The sequence below is a fragment of the Staurois parvus genome, unplaced genomic scaffold (genome assembly GCF_062004578.1).
Source record: "Staurois parvus isolate SC_StPar_1 unplaced genomic scaffold, SC_StPar_1.0 ptg000437l, whole genome shotgun sequence".
NCBI classification, from domain to species: Eukaryota; Metazoa; Chordata; class Amphibia; order Anura; family Ranidae; genus Staurois; species Staurois parvus.
In genome coordinates this window covers 344,973-364,246 of record NW_028318233.1, presented here as the reverse complement: position 1 = coordinate 364,246, position 19,274 = coordinate 344,973, and the positions used below count along the sequence as shown (strand labels likewise).

The 19,274-nt window shown below is 39.2% G+C and overlaps 1 protein-coding gene across 1 annotated transcript in view; it reads left to right on the top strand.

Annotated features, from left to right (window-relative positions):
• The window catches only part of STOX1 (storkhead box 1), a 78,382-nt gene that overhangs the window by 46,727 nt on the left and 12,381 nt on the right, over nt 1–19,274 (top strand). The gene's annotated exons all lie outside the window — the stretch shown is intronic.

The window sequence follows — 19,274 nt, the reverse complement described above, 5'->3', positions numbered from 1 at the left end:
TAGGGGTATATGTATAGGCATGTTTTGGGATTTTCAGGCCTAAAAATAAATCTTTCAATAGGCAATCGTTTAGCTTTCACAGTCAATGTTCTTTGTTCTTAGCCACATAAGGAGCTCAGGAAGGAGAAACAGCAGAACACTGAACTTCCGAGAGAATAGGGGTGGGGTTAATGTGTCAGTGGAAATCTGATCAGGAAGTTAAACTAAAAGGTATATAGCCCTGTGTGAAGACATAGAGGGATCCCCTCTTCCTCATCCAGGACTCTTTCTCTTGTTTAGCCCATTAAGAGCAATCATAAAGGCAGATATGGTTGGCTTGTAATCTGCCTATTTTGAAAAGAACTTGAAGCGCCGTTGTGTACAGTGACCATGATTACTGGCTTGTGCTAAAATAAATTTTTACTGTGTTTTCTCCCATCAGGCTTTTTACTGCAATGAAAAACAATTTGTAAATAATATTTTTTTTTTATACAATTTTAAAATCTATTCACATACAAAAACCTCTGTTCTAGCATATAATACATCCTAAAATGAGTGACGCTGAATTATCACAGTACCCAGGTACCCACTGGTGGGTTTATTATTTCAGCTACTTGTATAGTGCTGTCAAGTTACGCAGTGCTTTACATATATATTGTACATTCACATCAGTCCCTAACCCTCAAGGGGTGTACAATCTAAGGTCCCTAACTTACATTCATACACATACTAGGGACAATTTAGACAGGATATAATTAACCTACCAGCATGTCTTTTGGAGTGTGGGAGGAAACGGGAGTACCCGGAGGAAACCTGAGTACCCGGAGGAAACCCATGCAAACTCCAGGCAGGTGGTGCCGTGGCTGGGATTCGAACCAACGACCCTAGTACTGCCAGGCAGAAGTGCTAACCATTTAGCCACTGTGCTGCCCATTAACCATATATACACATCTAATGTTGGCATTTCTTCACAAAGTGCTCCTGGTCTGGGGAACCCAATGCGTTTTCATTGTTCTTTACCCTTCCCAAGAGGATTGTATGTCAATCTATGAAAGTTATGTAACATACTGTAAAACCTTATTATATAGTCATATACATATCTTCTTTATGTTAGAATGCACACTGTCATCTCTGATGTGTCACCACTGAACAGCCAGAGAGCCTAAAAATGGGTACCATCTCCTCAGACCTCTAGACCCCAGGGGGCCCACAGGGATGGCAAATTGGCAAACAAGGGACCACAGAGCTGTCTAAGAGGCAACCACCCTGGGCACAAACCTAATGGGTGTAGAAATCCCCAATACAAATAATCAGGGAAATTGGATAGAAGTAAAAATAGCCCCTATGCTAAGCATGTGGATACTAATAATAAACATTGGCAATGAGCGAGAGAACATTTTTTTTTTTTTTTTTGAGGGTAAAGACTATCCAGAGATCTGTGGCATCTGTTCACTGTGCCTGAATTGTGAATGGTCTGGGATGCCTTTTTTTAATATTTTGGTTTTCTCAAATGTATGTTAATATAGTGTGGCTCAGATTCCACCCTTCCACTTTGGGCCCCTAAAGGGTTGGCTCCCTGGTTTTTCTTCCCGCCCCACCGGCCCTATGTGCACCCACGATATGATACTTTAACCAGTATGAGAAATATCAATTATCAATATCAAAGTATTGTTGATGTGATATAAGAGGATATCACATATGTTGTATTTTGATATTGTTGGGTGAAAGTATTGACCGTTCATACAGGGCCTTGTGTTTCTTCTACAAGGGAATTGGCAGCAATGACATTTCTAAATCCATCTACATCTATTGCAGATCTAGTCCAGATGCATCTCCCTAGAGAAAAATCAATACAGATCGCTTACATAAATAAATAGTGTAGCGCTCAAAATAAATACTAAAAAATATGTGACCAATTCATATAATACAACTCTAAAAATGATCAAAATTCATACCAAAAAACACTTTATAACAATAGTGAAAAAATATATAAATGGTGTCAAACTTATAATAAAAAGCTGTGTTCCATAATGAACACACGTGTTCACACTCTAAATAAATATAACAGGTGTCTAAAAATTAAATACCGTGCTCACACACCTACTGTATAAAATACCTAGGTTATAATAAAACCTTTATAAAAATAAAGTTCTATAGTGCCAAAACAGTGCAAAGAAGTGTCCACTCTTTCAAAAAATCAATCAAAACAATGTCCTTTTGGTGATAGACATAATCATGCAATGTGTAGTGGTAATTGACAAATTTGTGATTGTGCCAAAATCTTCTCCTATTGGCGGCTAGATTGCCTCCTTACCTCCTCCCAGTGACCCCTAGGGGCCAACAGGCTTGCAGGATCACCCTGGATCCTTAACTCATATAGGCCAGCAGCTTCCTTCCTTCAGTAGATCTCCTTATGGGGCTCCTATTTCCCCTGATCAGTCAAGATATCTCTGAAGGACAATGGCTCACCAATCCAGTGAGCCAAGAAAGAAAGACCCTCTAATTGTAGTACTTCAAAAACGACTCCTTTATTAAAAGATTGAGGAATAACACTCACATTCCTAGCAGTCCTCCCACCTCACCGATGTGTGGGTACACTGCATGTGTATGGGACTTCCTAGGTGTAGCAAGATGGCGTCGCACGCCGGAAGTGCGTCACCACGCATCGGAAACTGCGGACTCGCGAACCTACGCGTTACGTCACAGTCTGCTCGTGACTTCCCCGAGGAAGTGTTTTTTTGTATGAATTTTGATCGTTTTTAGAGTTGTATTCTATGAATTGGTCACATATTTTTTAGTATTTATTATGAGCGCTACACTATTTATGTAATTTACACTGTTTTAGGTATCAGTTGGTGAGTGTTGGCAGCTTAAGGCTAGGTTTTACTTCCATTTATAGCGCAGGAGGATCTTTGATTATTTGTTTATCCCCTTTAATACAGATCACTTCACCTTTTTCAATTTTAGAGCCAACGCTATTACAGTTTGTAAAGAGGAAATGTGCAATTTTTTTTTTTTGTCTTTGAAATATCCATTAACAGGGTAGTCAAGCTTTTTGAATGCATGTGGCAAACCAGCATGTCTGTTGAATTACCTTTAAACTTGGGGGTTATAGGCCAGCAGTGTCTAAAAATAACATACATGAACTGAAGTAAAAGGTCAGAATTTCACATTACTGGGCAGCACCTGGCTAGCACATTGAACACCACCAGCATGCTCATCCCTCCCCCACAATGCATAGTATCCATGGTAACATTTTCAAAAACAGAAAAAAAGTTTAAAAATCGTATGATATGGTGGTATTCACAGCTAGATCTTTATTTCTTAATATTACAGATGTCTTGTCTACCCAGGAGCAGATCATTACCATGCAGACTTCTAAAATGTCATGTATGGGCCAGGCCCAATCATAAGAAATAATGGCCAGCTCTGCCACATATGCCAAGCTGAAGACGTGGCCATTGTTCTTTATGGCTCGGACTGCCTATAACAAACTTTTAGGTACAGGGAGCACCATACAAGATAAACACTACTAAATCTTGTCAGTGCCCGGCCTGCCTGTTGCAGTCTGTATCTGAAGGTTGTTAACTGGTTGATTGGTTCATATACCTATTTGGGTCTACGTTTTCCATCTTTATCTGAAATCTGATTTTTTTTTTTATTTGTAATACCACCATTCTTTAAATTTATTGTATTAAATGATGTCCCTTTTTCTTTCTCAAAGCAAAAGTGAATATGTGTATCCTTGGAAAAACACAGGCACCAGATGCTAAATTCAGAAAGGAAGTAAAAGGCATAATTTGGGCTACAGCTGTTTTCTCATTTGCAAAAATGTTAAACATTCAGGAGCTTAGTGCTATGACATGAGGGTAACCTTGTTATGATTACTGGTAGGAGGCATCAAGGAGAATGTGAATGAATGGTACTATTGCTGCTTATTTCCTTTTGAAGTACAGGAGGATCTCCAGATGACTGGGTAGGTTAGTTTGTGCTGAGAAATCAGAGGGCCAGGAAGCTGAATACAACTGGTTTATGTGCAGCCGCAGGAGCATTTCACAGACTGCCGTTTTTGTTTTGTAATTAAACCCTGCGTTTCCGGGTGCATATTCACGACTTCAAAATGGGCCCTCTCACTTCTCTTAGCCACATGCACAACTCGCTAACCACAGTGTTACATGTGATTACTGCTGGTGGTTTGTTTGATAAACAGTAACCAAATGACACATGAATGGCAGACCCCAGGTCAATAAAACACATTTATGTGTTAACTGCACAATAATCAACTTGTAGCTGACAGATGTAGCCAGTGACTTTAACAAAGGTATCTGTTGGCACTGGTGATAAATGTGAAACCATGAACCACCGGTGTGTGGAAGTCGCCACCAGGTTTTCTGTCCGTTTTGGATAATAAAGGTGAAGGTGGAAACGTTGATTTGAGGGCTTGATTGACTCATTACTGGATATGCAGCCATTGAACAAACATTTGCTGTTTATTTTAAAAATATTGAGCATGACTTTTGAAATTGCATTACCTTGTTAACACTTATACATTATGGGAGTGTAGTTATTTGAATTTACATATATATTTAAATAGTGAGATGTAGATTTCATCTTGGGCTGTGTTTAGATCATATATACAAAATTGCTCTGACAGCCATGGAAGCCAATAAGGTGCTCTTCACCTTTTGACATTGCATGGAATCACATTCCACTTGAAAGAGTGTATGTTTACATACTTGTGTGTATGTAGGTATGCATGTACGTGTGTGTACTCCTACAGGCTTAAACCAGTGCTCAGTTAGACACTGATAGAAGTCACAAGACTTCTGATGATAAATGTATTTAGCAATTTATATTTACTAAAATAATTGCACTTCCATGTTCTGTGTACTGAGAGACCAAATATTGTGAATGCAGGGTCCTAGGTTTACTAACACCTTTAAATTTGAAAAACAATTGCCTGTGGGTTTAGTCGTGTTAAAATATTGTTGTGAAGGGGTATTTGAGAGATGGATACTATGCGGTCATATGATATATGAAACCACTGGAGAACATTAAATTATTTAAAGTGAATCTCAAATTAGCAGTTCATATGTACATTTTGCAGTTATGTTGGCATTAATCTTTAGGTTTGGCGACCAGAGCCAAACAAAGATTTGTAAATTTGTATGGACGTGCAGCTATATGGCAGCTCCCTGCCCCTTTTCTCTGCTGTGTTGCAAATGCGAGCTTGTATTTTTAGTATTGTAATTCAACCACAAAATTGTTGCAGAACATAGAAATGCTAAGACATGCTTATTTTCATAGCTGCAGTTTTATGCAAAATAAGTTTGTTCCCAAATCACATTAAAAATCAGTCAACCTCAAAGACTGTTTTCCTAAATGTCCCTCTCACCCTTTCCTGAATTGACTACAATAAAATGTCACCACAGGTCCAATATAAACAAATCCCATTCTGTAAAAGAATATGCTGTGTGTATATATACACCTTTCTGAAGGCCTGTGCCTCCAGAGTTTGCCACTTTGCTGATCTCCAGCCAGTGCGAATATCAAGACTTTGGGTGTATCGAATACATACAGGATGCACGAGATGGCAGAAGAATTTCAAACTGCAAGATATGTCAAGTGATATGTTAATGTGTCCTTGCATCTACATCTTTCTAGTGACAATGGTGTAAAAACTAGTTTTAATAAAAAATCAAATCTGCAATTAGAAATAGTTGGTTTAAAATTGCAGTAACACACAATTCTGTGCTCCTACCGAAACAACCCACTAACTCAAGCAGTTGTATAAAGATCACAAAGGTTATTAACACAAAATTCTAAAAAAAACAAAAAAACCCCTAAAGCGCTACCCATAAAATCAATTGCTAAAAACATAGAAAAAACATTCAGTCTCTATCTACAGTATGATCCTCCTGCGCTTCTAAGTAAACAATGCTACCGAACGTGGGGAGCTGCTAGCACCCAACCCTATACCAAATGGATAATAGAATAAACAATATTATGTGAACTGGTGCATCGCATAACCTATTAAATAACTATTATGCATAAATATAACAATAATAATTCATGCGTGACTATTACTGTACACGGTGAATAATCATATAAAGTGAATTGATCCACTCAGGGATCTATAGTGAAAACCAAAAAGTGATTGAACATTGTGCCTTAAGAAAAAAGTGAAACCAGAAAGTCCAAATGGGACTGAAATAATGTGAAAATAAAAATAAATAAATAATATGTAACAAATCCCTTTAAATTGGGACCAATAACTCATAAAATAATGATCACAGTGGCTGAAATTGCCAAAGTTGGAAAAACAAAGTGACAAATAAGTGAATCCCTATTTGGCAATAAATCTCCACTATAGTGATACGTGCGGTGTTATAACATCAAAAACACACTCAAGTATATTTGTCAAAAATAATGTTTACGGAAAACATCAACACCCCTCAGTTTTGAATAATAAGTCCAAAAAAAAAAAAATATAAATGAAAAATAAAAAAGTATAAAAACAAATGAACAAAATTAATATATCTATATTCATATTCAAAGGTGCATAAACACCAGGTGATCCAACGACTTTTGAAACGTGCAGGTGGATGTGCATAACAACCAATGGGAAATAATCCATAAGCGGCTGAATTGCCCCCTCACCTCCTTGCAGCGACCCAAACAGGCCAAAACGCTTTTAGGATCACAAAAGGATCCTCCACGGTTTGATTCCCCTCTGCGGATGATATCCTTCCAAAGCGGTGATATCCCCTTCAATGGTATGCATTTTAAGCAGCAAGGTCCCCTCCAGAGATGTTTAAATGTAATATTGCCAACTCATATTAAGATCAAGGTAAAGACATAAGAGATCTTCCATAGTGTAAATCCGTTTAATATGCTTTAAAAACCATGTATAGCCAATTGCCCACTCACTTTTCATTAAGATATAACAAGCAGTAAAACCACATGCTATGGGTGTACTTGCATGGGTTTAAGGTGTAGCAAGATGGCGTCCTTGCTGGAAATACGTCACCATGTTCCTACGCGTTACATCCTGTTATCACGTGACTTCTTCAGGATCTCTATCTAGCAACCAGCTGGTCCAGAAGGTTAACTTCCAGTAAGTAAGAACAGTGGCTCCACTCCCTCACCAGATTTATTTGGCCGCTTGCATTAAATGGTCAAACAGTGCAGAGTACCGATGCTCCGATACACAGGAATCTCCTGATCCTTTAGATCTTCTCGTACACACTCCAATTTAAAAAAGGTCCCATTCTGCTGGGTGTCCTGTGTCTGATGAGCTTGGAAGATCAATATTTCCATAAATATCAGGGCGATCAGTGACTCTGCTACTTCTCTCCTTTTTTTTTTTTTTTTTTTTTTTTTCTGGGAGCTTTCAATTTAGTAATATAAAATTTCCTAAGAACAAGACTTTACAGAAAGATGGAGAGGTCTAAGCAAAAGGGCTGATTTGTATCTTGTGCACTCTGCACTTTATGGATTCCTAAGGCTGTTTGTTGCAGGACTCTCGTCTTGTGGAATGCTAGACTCGGTTGACTCCTTTGCGCAGAATGTATGTAAATAGAACCTTTTTACATATTTTCAAATGGCCAAAAACCCCTCCATTGGTAAGTTAACTTGTTTTATGTGATCGGAAATTTCACATATTGTATGTGCTTACATAAAAATACATTTAAGCAGATGGTATCCTTGAAAAACCAAAATGATCCCCTGCAGAGTAACACGGAGTTCACAGGTTTGTTTAAACCATTTAGGGAAGATGTGGCATTCTGGATTAAATAATTCCCCAATAAAAAACTTGGAACATGCAGAATAAATAGACCTAATGATCTGGATAATATGGTAAAACGATGATCATTATGTCACCCTCTTTTTAGAAACCAATTTTCACTGAAACCAAATTATCCAAATGAACAAGACTAGGATTTTACAAAGGTTTTACTGCACTTGGCAATGGAAATGAGGCATATTGCCACTTCCCTGGTACAAACAAATGTGTGGTGACAATAGTGTCCCTTTTCAGTATGGAGTTGGTCCAGTGAACTGAATAATGCTGGGCTGCCTTGGATATCACTTAGCATAGTGGATAATGTTACAAATTCCTTTTCTACATATATCCTTGAGTTAATGGGGATCGAGGTTACCTCAGGTTAAACTTGGCTGTATTGACAAAAAAAGTAGAAAAAAAAAAAAATCTACAATAGCTAAAAGAGCCTGTGTTAATATGCATAATCTGCTATGGCCGTCCTTTCCTCAACAAGCTAATATCCTGGCTGCAATGCAGATTCCATTATAGAACAAGTTGAGGTTAAGGCCTCAATCACATGGGCATACTGCAGCGTACACCCATGTGAGGGTTGAGGTTCTCTGCATCCCAGTGCAGGTAGTCCTATTCATGTCAGTTGGGATGTAGCAGCTGCACAGAAACAGCCAATGCTCCCAATTTGACAGCTGTGTGGGTACGTGTGCATGATGCCAAATGCACACTGTTTGCATTCAGGACTGTGCACTTGCACCTGCATGGCAGTCAAATTGCCAGCAGCGACTGTCTTTTCAGCCATTGTGTCCAGCTGACATTTTAGGGGACTGCCTGCATATGTTTTATTCCTTTAAAATACTGTAAATACATTAAAAAGACTTGCTGATCTGCTAGAAATCCAATCCAGTGAGCTTTTAACTTCCTGTTTTGGGCTGACAACCCCTATTTTCTGCACTGAAAACTTGACCCATGTTGTCAACCCTGCCTGCTGTGCTAAAAAACGTCACCAATGCCCACTCCCTCACTGTTCCTCCACACCTGCATATATTTTCATTAAATACTTTAATCCAACCACATACAGGGTGAATAATACATTTTTACTACAATCCGACATTTAGACCAACTCTTCTTAAGGCAATAGACAATTATTGTCACTATGATCTGAAACAAATAGGAAAAAAAAAACATCTGAAACAAACAAGCCCAAAAAAAACCAAAACCTAAAAAGAGTAAGCATATCAGATCTGTAATCATGTATACACTGACCCACCATGGTATATAGGGTCTGCAGTCTGTTGAGGTCCGTTTTTTTTTTTTAACAATAAATCAATAGAGGGTAGTCAAAGAAAAATTAGAGAAAAAAAAGGAGATGGAGGGCAGAGAGGAAAGAAAGCAGAGGAAAGAATGGAACAAATAGAGGAATGGGGTGGGCAGGGAGGACCCAGATTTTTCCTCCAACGATAATCACTGAGTCTGAATATGCTTTCCAGAGCATCCAAATCTCAAGGTGTTTCTCTGGTTGGTTCCTAATGAACGCTGTTAACTGTCCATAAGTTGGATGTCAGATACCCTATTACTCAATGAGCGAATGTATGTGGAGTAATTTTGTTTGCACAGGGCGGATGTACATACTTTTGCAGCAGTCAGAAGATGTTTCAGGAGTGAATGTTTATTTTATAAAGTTTGAAAGATAAATGCATATTATGCAAAAGATATGTGGCTGGCGAGTCTGCAAGAGACCATCTGGTAATAATTTTCTATCTTTTAATATTTACTAGGTACAAAACTATAATCATACATATTAATATATACAAATCATACATATTAATATATACAACATAATCAAACCTTTATAACATTTTCCACAATACACCCCCCACCCACCACCTCCCTTCCAATTCCCTATCTTTTCCCTTCTAGTATCTAGTTCTAGTTTTCATTCACCGCTGCTAATTTTCCTCTTCATCAGATATATCTTCTTATCTTTATATCATATAAACTTTTATCCATAACTTTTCATTTCTGTATTTCCTTTTTCTCTTCATCAATTCTACGAATCTCCGTGTAGTTTTAAATTCTCTCCACTTTTCCCATATTTATGAATTTATCTATTTTATCTTCTCCACTAAAATAAAGTTCCTCATTCTTTTAGATTCCACTCTTCCTATCCAATCTTTTATTTTTGGGATCTCTTGGGTCTTCCAAAACTTGGGAATCAGCCCCTTTGCTGCGTTAATTAAATGGGGTATCATCGTGTTTTTATGTTGTATCGGTGTTATGGAATAAACATACCCACGGATCTTTTAATATACTTTTTCCCTCGTGATCTCCTGCCAATATTCCTGTATTTTGGGGCATTCCCACCAAATATGTTTTTATTGTATCTTCCATCCCACATCTCCTCCAACAGTAGAAAGAGTTCTCTGGATGTTTGAGCTCTGCTAGGTGTAATATACCGTCTTAGCAGCAATTTATAGTTCATCTCTACCATACTCACATCCACCGTCCTAAGTGTCTTCCTCCTCTGTTGTTCACTCAACTGCATTCCCAACTCATTTTCCAATTTCCCTATAAATGTTGGTACAATTGGTTCAGATGTTATGGTCAGTATCTTATAGATACATGAGATGCCATGTTTTTGTATTCCATCCGAGTTTAACAATTGCTCAAATGGATACATATTGTTAACCTCTCTTAGTGGTTGTGAAAGAGATGTGACAAAGTGTTTTAGTTGACTATATCGCCACTCATCTAATAAATAAAACGTGTCCTTTCTTTGTTTTCAACGTGTAACGTGCTAAATTCCCCATTGCTTATAACATCCTTTAATTGTGCATTTCTATCTTTAATCCAGGTTCCTGCTATACTAGTTTATACCTGGCAAAAAAAATTGGTTCTTTCTAAAGGTATTAATGGTGAATTAAACCTCCATCCATTTTGTTTGTGGATTAAATCCCATATCTTAAATACGGTTTTTGTTAAAGTGCTAGTGTTTACCGAAAACATCTGGGATTGTTAGGGAACCCAAATAATTTTACATTACTTGGTGTTCAATCTCTACCCAGCTTTTCCTACGTGCATTATATACCCAATCTATTACTTGTGACAATAATACTGCAAAATATCTTCTAAAATTTGGGACATTCAAACCCCCACTCATTTTTTCTTTACACAGTACCTCATACTTCATCCTAGGTTTTTTTGTTTGCCCATATGTATCTTGTTCTCTTTAAAACGCTAAAATACATTTGCGGTAAGTAGATTGGGAGCATTTGGAATTTATATAAAACGTTAGGAACTATCACCATGTTTATTCGTCCTATCCAGGAAAAGGATCTGATTTGAAGTATTCCTCAACTCTTCCTTGATCTCATTTAATAATGGTATATCATTTATCTAGTATATATTCCTGAGTGATGGAGTCAGGTTTACTCCTAAATAGTTAAGTTCTTTGTCCCTCCAAGTAAATGGAAACTTCTCTTGTAAGGACTGTCTGTCTACCTTTGGGACATTGATATCCATTATCTCCAATTTTGAAAGATTTGATTTTAAAATTTGATAGTTCTCTATAGTGTTTTAACAATCTCATAAGGTCTGGTAATGTTACTTTAGGATTTACTGCATAAAACCGCATATCCTCTGCGTACGTTGCTACTTTATGTTCTATTTCTCCAATTTGAAGCCCCATTATTTCTACACTCTGCCTTATTGTTGCTAGCAAAGGCTCTAAAGATGGAACAAATAGTGGTGAAAGTGGGCACACTTGCCTCATTCCATTATATAAATCAAACAGCTCTGATAATGAGCCATTGACTTTCAACGCTGCGGAGGGGTAGCTATATAGAGATTTAATCATTTTTGGTCCTAGACCTAATTTTTCTAAAGTACTAATCATGAATCCCCAGTCTACCCTGTCAAATGCTTTTTCAGCATTTATTGATAGGAATAAGACCGTGGACCCCTCCTTCCTACTCTTCTGTAGCAGTAGCAGTGACCTCAAATCATTATCTTTTCCTTCTCTCCCTGGTATAAATATGCAGTGTATAGGGGCATGATCTGTGAGGGAGAAAGTGAGCCAATAGCAGAAGATTCTTGCAGGGGGAGAGCCTATTGGTCTATCAAAATATAAGCTATCTGAGAATATGAGGTATGGAAATGTAAGAATAATCCCTGTCTTAAGGATGTGTAGACCGCCATGAATCTATCGGTTAGTCATAATGGAGAATTTTTTTCCACTCTTTTCAAAGCTGAATATGACAGATGGGAATCGCCCCTGAACATGTCAAGTAGAGGGTCAAGAGCTAGATTCAAGTCCCCTCCAATAATGAGTGCCCTCCCTATGCTGGGCTATACGTTCTAGAAAGATTATTTGTACGATATAGGTTGGCCAGGGTGATTTTATGCTTGAGTATGGTCACCTTCACCATCAAACGTTGTCCAAAATAACATCAGTCTCCCTCCAGGGAAGTTGGTTTGAAATAAGGATAGAAACACCTTTTTGACTTAGAATTTGAGTAACTGCTGTGATATGCAAAGGGGAACCTAGAGCAATGTAAACTAGGGATCTTATTCAAGCAGAAATGTATCTTGCAGAAACACCACTTGAGCCTTGATGCGCTTAATTTCCGACTTCAATTTGGAATTCTTTTCCGGGGCATTCAAACCACGTACATTACAGTGAAGGAAATAAGTATTTGATTCCCTGCTGATTTTGAATGTTTGCTCACTCACAAAGAAACAGTCTAAAAATCGAATGGTAGGTGTATTGCAACACTGACAGACAGAATAACACAAAATTCAAAAGAAATGCATGTCTAACAAATTATGCACTGATTTGCATGTTCATGCAGGAAATAAGTATTTGGTCCCCTATCATTCAGCAGGATTTCTGGCTACCAGGTGTCTTTCATACAGGTAACAAGCTGAGATTAGAAGCAGTCTCTTAAAGGGAATGCTACTAATCTAATTTTGTTACCTGTATAAAAGATACCTGTCCACAGGAGCAATCAAACAATCAGATTCCAAACTCTCCACCATGGCAAAGACCGAAGAGCTGTCCAAGGATGTCAGGGACAAGATTGGAGATCTACACAAGGCTGGACTGGGCTACCAAACTATCAACAAGTAACTTGGTGAGAAGGTGACAACAGTTGGTGCAATCATTCACAAATGGAAGAAACACAATGGTCAGTCTCCCTAGGTCTGGTGCACCATGCAAGATCTCACCTCGTGGACTGTCAATGATCATGAGAACAGTGAGGAATCATCCCAGAACTACATGTGAGGATCTTGTCAATGATCTCCAGGCAGCTGTCGCCAAGAAAACAATTGGTAACACTACGCTGACCAGGATTGAAATCCTGCAGTGCCCGCTAGGTTCCTCTGCTCAAGAAAGCACATGTCCAGGCCCGTCTGAAGTTTACCACTGAACAACTGAAAGATACAGAGGAGGACTGGTTGAAAGTGTTGTGGTCAGATGAGACCAAAATTAAGCTCTTTGGCATCGACTCAACTCGCCGTTTTTGGAGGAGGAGGAATGCTGCCTATGACCCCAAAAACACCATCCCAACTGTCAAACATGGTGGTGGAAACATTTTGCTTTGGGGTTGTTTTTCTGCTAAGGGGACAGGACAACCGCATGAAAGGGACGATGGACGGGGCAATGTACCATCAAATCTTGGGTGAGAACCTTCTTCCCTCAGACAGGGCATTGAAAATTGGTCGTGAATGGGTGTTCCAGCATGACAATGACCCAAAACACACGGCCAAGGCAACACAGGAGTGGCTCAAGAAGAAACACCTTAAGGTCCTGGAGTGGCCTAGTCAGTCTTCAGACCTTAATCTGATTGAAAATCTCTGGAGAGAGCTGAAAAGTGGAGTTGCCAAATGTCAGCCACCAAACCTTAATGACTTGAAGAGGACCTGCCAAGAGGAGTGGGCCAAAATCCCTCCTGAGATGTGTGCAAACCTGGTGGCCAACTACGGGAAACGTCTGACCTCTGTGATTGCCAACAAGTGATTTGCCACCAAGTACTAAGTTATGTTTTGTGAAGGGGATCAAATACTTATTTCCCTCATGAACATGCAAATCAGTGCATAATTTGTTAGACATGCATTTCTTTTGAATTTTTTGTTGCTATTCTGTGTCAGTGTTACAATACACCTACCATTCAATTTTTAGACTGATTATTTCTTTGAGTGGGCAAACATTCAAAATCAGCAGGGGATCAAATGCTTATTTCCTTCACTGTATATGAGGTAAACTGGATAGATGGCATAATTAAGGTAGCAACTGTATGTAGGAGGTCAGGCCCTTCAGAACAAAGTGAAGTCTTTCAAAGCTCAACTAGCGATGTAACCGAGGACAGGCTGGGCCCTGGGGGAAGGTTAATATTTTCTCTCCAATTGTGGACTACATTGCTCCTTCCATTCTTCATTAGTACAGGTAAGACAAGGTATCATGTTAACATGCACTAAAATATTTGGTACAGTTATCCCAGCAGTCAGTAAAAATGGTCTCTACCCTTTTTCCCTTTGCTAGGCCACTTATTTTGTTTTGCCTGTCAGGTGAGTTACCTTTTCACCTATTTTAAGTGCCATTTTCAAGACATTCCTGTCTCATGGTGGTGAGTATTATATTTCAGGCAGGAGTTCACACAGGAGAGAAGGTATCTGAAGTCTCTTTGCCCAGTACAAAGCATTTTCCCTGATTTATACACCTGAGACTGGTATCCTAGCAACTGCCTGGGATAAAAGGTTCTTGGAGAGTTCTATATAAACACTCTTTGTTAGAGTTCACAATGGCAGGGCTGTAAAACAAAGGTCAGCTGTAATTTAACAAACCTAAGATGTGGCCATGTGCTGTAGATCCACATTGTAAACAACTTTTCTATGACTGACACTTGGGTTAAGCTGCAACTTTATAGGGCAATAAGTGTTCTCATATATACATATATAGTTTTTTCCCAATAAGTTTTTGTTTGGTAGAAACTGAAGCCCAGCATCAGTCGGTTAGTAATTAAATGGCAAAGTTGTTTGGAAATTCTTTTCCCTACCTGATGGGAACAGAAACGTAGCAGTTCACATTTATGCCCAGTGAAGCCTGCAGAGGGAGCTTGAGCGATGTGTAACCCTATAAGGTGCTTCATTGTATTAGATGATAGTTTTCTACAACTAACTCCTGGATACCTTTTCAAAGCAGATGACCAGACTATGGACATTTTAAAAATAAACATGCAGTACATAAATCAAGCCATCATTGATTGCTATAGCTGCATGCACTGTGGAACAATTCATCTTTAGCTCGCAAGAGTGTTCCCCCCCCAAGTCCCTTCTATCATTCTATGTACCTGCTCTCTCTTTACATTAGATTACATTACATTAGAAAGTGGAAGGCCAATCAGCTCATTACTAGAAATGGTAAACCGAATGCACTGAGAAAGCGCTATCCCTAGTGCAAAAACATGTCAGAATAGAACTATACCTTGTGTGTTTTTTTTTTTTTTTTTTTTAAGACAAATTAGGTTTTTATTTGGTGGTAATGGACATCTCATTGTTTATTTTATCTTTCTATTTTCATCAAAGCAAAACATAGTAAAACATATTTTTGTATATATACAAACACACTGTTTCCCCGAAAATAAATAAGACAGTCATATTTTTTTTTGGCTCAAAAAAACACACTAGGTCTTGTTTTTGGGGTAGGTTTTATTTTTAAATGTCCAGGTGTGGACGGGGTGCAGAGGTGAGCTGCAGGCAGTTGTGGTTACTATGGAGAGGGCCGGTTGATGACAGTTGTGAGCTGCAGTCAGGTGTTTCAGGGGTGACTTGACAGGTGAGTTTCAGACGGTGCAGATATGAGCCACAGACAGGGTGAAGGGGTGAGATGCAGAGGTGAGCTGTGGCCGGGGAGTGCAGAGGTGGGTTGCAACTCAGCTCACCTCTGCACCCCCCCCCCCCCCCCCAGCCGCAGCTCACCTATGCACCCTGTCTGCAACTCACCTAACTCAATTTACTTCTGCAACACCTGACTGCAGCTCACCTTTGCACATCCCGCCCTCCCCCTCCACTGCCTTCAAATGGTTAGCTAGCTTTACAAACACACACAGCTGTCAGCAGCCAGCCCCTCTCTATAGTAACTCCCATTTCAGGTCCTATCCTTCCACGCAGTGCACCAAGCGCACTTACCGCTCCGCCTTTTCCCCACTGGCTGGTGATCACCCCTGGGACATAGACTTCCATGCATTAGGTTGCAGGAGGAGATGCCCCGCCCCACCCCACCCCTAAACACACTGCATACTGCACCCGCAGATATCTGTTCCTTCCCTGTCCCACAGTGAGTACAGAGGTAGGGGGGTTCTGTGGGAGTGGATTGTGCTGTCACTTCAGCCGCGCTTCTGTTTATAAGAGACAGTAGGTATGGGTGTGCGCAAGGCCAATGGCGGAATGGCGTTCCGCAATGTTCCGGCTGAAAAAAAAGCCCTGATCACAACTAGGTCTTATTTTCGGGGTAGGTCTTATTTTAGGGGAAACGGGATATATAAATGGTGTATATTTCTTGCTATTACCATAACCTACCACCAAAGAACAACCCAAAATAAATTCTCCTGCTCCTGACAATTGCAGCGATACCTTATATTTGTATGTTTGTATCTGTAGTAGGGCCCAGAGACAGCCGTGCACATTCCTAGCTAAAATGCACTGGTCCTGACCCAAACTCTACCCGTGCCACTGACTTAGATCAAACCATGATTTAACCATTTTATCTTTTTTTTTTTTTTTTTTTTTTTTAAAAACCACAAAAAAAACGCTGGTTTTGTTTACATATTTTTTCTCTCGCCAGGAGAAAAGGATACAATGTAATTTTTTTTCCCTTCTAGTCAAGTGGACAGGGAGGCTTATACAATGACTGATCATTGTGATAACCAATCAGAGGCTATCACAGCAATTAGGTGATCAGGAACGTGGCCTCCTGGTTCTCGTTAGTATGAGACCCAGTTCTCTCAGTGATAGTTCGGTTTCTGTGCTGGGCACGTGTGCTGAAACTGTGCTACACAGCTGCGCATATATGGAGACCCGCAGAGGAAGAACTGTGAGGCCTCATATAATAATAATAATAATAATAATAATATTATAATACAGGATTTATATAGCACCAGTTTGCTCAGCACTTTACAATATAACGGGAGACAATACAGCAACAATACAGTTCAATACAAGAGGGTTAGGAGGGCCTGATCCTGAGAGCTTACAATCTAGGAGGGATATATGATATATGATATGGGTGCAATTCAACCTATATATGTACTGATGTCAATAAACCGGTAGATGCATATTCATTATTCTGAATCAGGAGAAACATTTTGGGAAATTTAAAAAGCTGTGAAAAATACCGGGAATTGACAAAAAACAGTTTGTCAAGTCTAACTTGTTTAGAAAGTGGATATTTGTCAAGAAAAAGAACAATGCATTTCAACATGGATATATGGTATGTTCTACAAGTATTTGGTGTCTATTTGAAAATAAATACAGCTAGATTAATTGGTATACTACTTACCTGTGTATGAGCAACATACAAACCTGTTTCCACTCCTTGTACTAATGGTTGACTTTTATAATACACAGATATATCTGCTAGCTCTGCTTTTAAGTTTTTTTTTTTTTTTTTCTTGAACCCCGACAGCAGACATGTTGGCCTCAAGAAACCTCAAGAAACCTTGGTGGGCCTCTCAGTGTAGGGAAATGAAACTCTGTTGTGGATGTCTGGAATCAATGCTGGGGGAAATGAATTTATTACCAAGACAAATGATAATGAACCCAACATAATTCCAAGCTCCAGGCACACTGAGCCCTTAATCAAGTACTGCTTATAATTGCATTACCAAAATGCTTTGTGCGACCAAGGAAATTTTCTTTTTAGATAATTGAAATAACCATTTTGGAATTCATGTGGACTCCATTTATTCCATATTTTGTGCTGTTAGAATGATTTTTTTTTTTTGAACACTATATTAAATACTATTTTGAAATGTTGGGCATAGGTAGGAGTTTAGACATCCTATTTTGCACTGTCTCAACATTTTTTTTTTTTTTGTTATAAGAACTACAGCATTTTCTGTTTTTGTGTTTTTTTTTTTTTTTTGTTTTTTGTTTGTTTGTTTTAAATACTACATTCTTTGTTCAGTGACAGGGGTTAACAGTCTCATTGATAGACTTAAATTGGCACAGATGCCACAAATTAGATACAGGTTAACCTACCTTTACTTTAAGCGGGATCTCTGATCAGAAATGCAATATACAATTTTATAATGATCAATCAGCTGCTGCACTTACAGGGTTCTAATGAAGAAAGTTGCAGGGTCTGCATCCCTTTAGTCATGATTTCCCTTTTGAGAGTCTCACCAAAAAATAAAATTTTTTTTTTGTTGGGATGCCCAAAATCTGACTTGTATCTTACAGATACAGACTTCTGGAAAAATTGCTAAGCTAATCACATATGTACAGAATGCAGCACTGCAATGTTCTGTAAAATGCAATAATTTTTAAATAACAAAATTACAATATGGCTTAATAATTATTAAAAAAGTACATTTTTTTTTCCCATGTAAGTGGAGTAACCCTTTTAAGATATGAACACACTCGCCTGGACGTTTTATCTAAAAACAATTGTATGTCTCTAGGCAATCTCTGGCTGTTCTTGTATACACCCCCCCTTGGCTGACCAGTCCTGAGGAACTGGTTGATTTTGTGGGGAGTTTTTTCCTAGCTGATCATGGTTTTGTCTGTGGGGCACCAGGACAGTGCACTTTGTGAATGTGTGGGTTTTATATATTTTAACAATAAATTGGATATTATTGGTACACACTTATTATTATTATTATAATTATTATTATACAGTATTTTTAAAGCGCCAATAGTTCGCTCAGCGCTGTACATTACAAAGGGGGACAGAACAATACCAATACAATGCAAAACATGAGGGAATTGAGGGCCATGCTCTTTCGAGCTTACAATCTAGGAGGGAGGGGATGGTGGCACAGGAGGAGAAAGCTGTGGAGGAGGTTGGCAAGTTAGCAGGGGGTGGGGTAGGCTTGCCTGAAGAGGTGGGTTTTCAGGGTGCGCCTAAAGGAGAGGAGAGAAGGTGATAATCTGATGGGTTGGGGCAGGGAGTTCCAGAGGATGGGTGACACCCTGGAGAAGTCCTGGAGGCGGGCATGGGAGGAGGAAACCAGGGAACTAGAGAGAAGGAGGTCTTGTGAGGAGCGGAGTGTGCGTGTTAGGTCAGTGATGTAGTTCGGGGCAGTATGGTGGACGGCTTTGTACATCAGTGTTAGGATTTTGAATTTGCTCCGTTGCGCAATCGGAAGCCAGCGGAGGGATTGGCAGAGGGGGGTGGCGGAAACGGAGCGGTTGGAAAGGTGAATGAGTCTGGCAGCCGTATTCAGGATCGACTGAAGCGGGGATAGCCAGCGGCGAGGCAGGCCAGTGAGGAGTGAGTTGCAGTAGTCGAGTCGTGATA